Source organism: Triticum aestivum, chromosome 5A (genome assembly GCF_018294505.1).
Source record: "Triticum aestivum cultivar Chinese Spring chromosome 5A, IWGSC CS RefSeq v2.1, whole genome shotgun sequence".
In the NCBI taxonomy this organism is placed as follows: Eukaryota; Viridiplantae; Streptophyta; class Magnoliopsida; order Poales; family Poaceae; genus Triticum; species Triticum aestivum.
This window is the reverse complement of record NC_057806.1, coordinates 642,348,138-642,351,822: the sequence shown is the minus strand read 5'-3', so window position 1 is coordinate 642,351,822 and position 3,685 is coordinate 642,348,138.

The following is a 3,685-nucleotide window of genomic DNA, read 5'->3' as shown; positions in this document are numbered from 1 at the left end:
TTTCCTTTTCCTTTTTTTTTTTACTGTGCCGTGCTGGTCGCTTCTTTTTCTGGGCCGCTCGGCTCGGGGGAGACGTCTCGGCTTTGGTTTTGGGTTGGGCGCACGCCGACGGGGGTCGTGCTGGCTTTTTGGCCGGCTGCTGAGATTGTTTTGGGTTTCTTCTCCTTTTTCTTCTCTTTTCCAAAAGGGAAAGCTTTTAGCTTGTTTTATTATATCCGGAGTTGGATGCATTATTTGGGTTTTATATTCTTTTTTGTCCGACCTTGTACTTTTTTTTTGCTTTAGTCTTAGTCTTGGTGCTCATCCTCTGGCGGCAGCAAGGAAAGAAGTTGGAAAGTTCTTACTTATACAGTCGGCGTCGCATGTGCCGATCGAAGCATAACTTGTCTTGCATGTTTTGTTTTGGTCGGCATGAATGGTGTACACTTGTTTTTCTTTTCTATTTACCATCAATGAGGGGGCACATGAGTAAATTAGGGGTTTATCTGTTGTTGTTATGCAAATAGGGTCGGACACATTTTTTATTTTTCTGTTATGCTATCCCTTGATAATGGAACCGATACCATGTTGGGTCGAATGGAGAGAAAAAATAGGTCGGACGCAATGGTCTATGCTTCGAAAGGTTGGCCCGGTAGTGGCGGAGTCAGGTTTATCAACTGGGTGCACGGAAGTGTCATAGTTCATAATTTCAGGAATTTCCCTGCTACTTACCAACTTTTAGATAGTTATCTATTTAGTGTATGCCTTCTTAACAGGATTAATGGGCATGCATCCTCTCGCGAGGAAAGAAATTGGGAAGTTTGTACTTAGACTGATCGTAATGGGTGTATCATAGTTAGTATCATGCATGAGGTGGCATAGTATTAAAAGAAGAAAGAGATGGGTGAGTATCATATTGTGATACAATATCATAATAAATTTTATGATACTATGTGTCATGCATGGCAATAAATAAAGTACAATATGATACTAGTATATGATACTATTGAAGGAAATATGCCCTAGAGGCAATAATAAAGTTGTTATTTTATATTTCCTTATTCATGGAAAGGATTATTATTCATGCTAGAATTGTATTGACCGAAAACCTTAATACATGTGTGAATACATAAATAAACACCGTGTACCTAGTAAGACTCTACTAGACTAGCTTGTTGATCAAAGATGGTTAAGGTTTTCTAACCATGGACATGAGTTGTCATTTGATAACGGGATCACATCATTAAGAGAATAATGTGATGGACAAAACCTATCCGTTAGCTTAGCATAGTGACCATTCAGTTTTATTTCTATTACTTTCTTCATGTCAAATACATATTTCTTCGACTATGAGATTATGCAACTCCCGGATACCGGAGGAATGCCTTGTGTGCTATCAAACATCACAACATAACTGGGTGATTATAAAGATGCTCTACAGGTATCTCCAAAGGTGTTTGTTGAGTTGGCATAGATCAAGATTAGGATTTGTCACTTCGAGTATCGGAGAGGTATCTCTGGGCCATCTCGGTAATACACATCATAAGCTTGCAAGCAAACGACTAAGGAGTTAGTCACGAGGTGATGTATTACGGAACGAGTAAAGAGACTTGCCAACAACGAGATTGAACTAGGTATGAAGATACCGACGATCGAATCTCGGGCAAGTAACATACTGATGGACAAAGGGAATTACGTATGTTGTCATAACGGTTCGACCGATAAAGATCTTCGTAGAATATGTAGGAGCCAATATGGGCATCCAGGTTCCGCTATTGGATATTGATCGGAGAGGTGTCTAGGTCATGTCTACATAGTCTCGAACCCGTAGGGTCCGCATGCTTAATGTTCGATGACGATATAGTATTATATGAGTTATGTAATTTGGTGACCGAATGTTGTTCGGAGTCCCGGATGAGATCACGGACATGAAGAGGAGTCTCGAAATGGTCGAGAGGTAAAGATTGATATATAGGACAATGGTATTCGGACACCGGAAGTGTTCCGGAGGGTACCAGGTACATATCGGGTCACCGGAAGGGGTTTTGGGCACCCCCGACAAAAGATATGGGCCTTATGGGCCAAGAAGAGAAACACACCAGCCACAAAGGGGTTGGTGCACCCCCCATATGGGTCGAACCAGGAGGAGAAGGAAAGAGGGGAAGTGAAAGGAAATGGGGGGGGGGATTCGGCCTCCCCCTTCCTTCCCTCCTCTCTCTCCTCTTTCCTTCCCCCTCCGGCAGATATGGCAGAGGGCGCGGCCAAGGGGAGACCCCAAGTAGGATTCGGCCTATGATACGTAACGTATCTATAATTATTTTTATTGTTCCATGCTATTATATATTCTGTTTTGGATGTTTAATGGGCTTTATTATACACTTTTATATTATTTTTTAGACTAACCTATTAACCCAAGGCCCAGTGCAAAATGTTGTTTTTTTGCCTATTTCAGTGTTTCGCAGAAAAGGAATATCAAACGGAATCCAAACAGAATGAAAACTTCGGGAGAGTTATTTTTGGAACAAACGTGATCCATAGGACTTGGAGTGGACGTCAAGAAATCAACGAGGAGTCCACGAGGCAGGGGCGCGCCTACCCCCCTGGGCGCGCCCTCCCTCATGGCCCAACCGACCTACTTCTTCCTCCTATATATACTCATATACCCTAAAAACATCCAGGAGCACCACGAAACCCTGTTTCCACCGCCGCAACCTTCTGTACCCAAGAGATCCCATCTTGGGGCCTTTTCCGGAGCTCCGCCGGAGGGGGCATCGATCACGGAGGGCCTCTACATCAACTCCATGGCCCCTCCGATGATGTGTGAGTAGTTTACTTTAGACCTTCGGGTCCATAGTTATTAGCTAGATGGCTTCTTCTCTCTCTTTGGATCTCAATACAAAGTTCTCCTCGATCTTGTTGGAGATCTATTTGATGTAACTCTTTTTGCGGTGCGTTTGTCGAGATCCGATGAATTGTGGGTTTATGATCAAGTCTTTCTATGAATAATATTTGATTCTTCTCTGAAATCTTTTATGTATGATTGGTTATCTTTGCAAGTCTCTTCGAATTATCAGTTTGGTTTGGCCTACTAGATTGATCTTTCTTGCAATGGGAGAAGTGCTTAGCTTTGGGTTCAATCTTGCGGTGCTCGATCCCAGTGATAGAAGGGGAAACGAGACGTATTGTATTTTTGCCATCGAGGATAAAAAGATGGGGTTTATATCATATTGCTTGAGTTTATCCCTCTACATCATGTCATCTTACCTAATGCGTTACTCTGTTCTTATGAACTTAATACTCTAGATGCATGCTGGATAGCGGTCGATGTGTGGAGTAATAGTAGTAGATGTAGGCAGGAGTCGGTCTACTTGTCATGGACGTGATGCCTATATACATGATCATGCCTAGATATTCTCATAATTATTCACTTTTCTATCAATTGCTCGACAGTAATTTGTTCACCCACCGTAATACTTATGCTATCTTGAGAGAAGCCACTAGTGAAACTATGGCCCCCGGGTCTATTCTCATTTATATTAACCTTCCGTTAATGAGCTATTTCTATTACCTTTTATTTTGCAATCCTTACTTTTACTATTTATCATAAAAATACCAAAAATATTATCTTATCATCTCTATGAGATCTCACTCTTTGTAATGACCGTGAAGGGATTGACAACCCCTTTATCGCGTTGGTTGCGAGGTT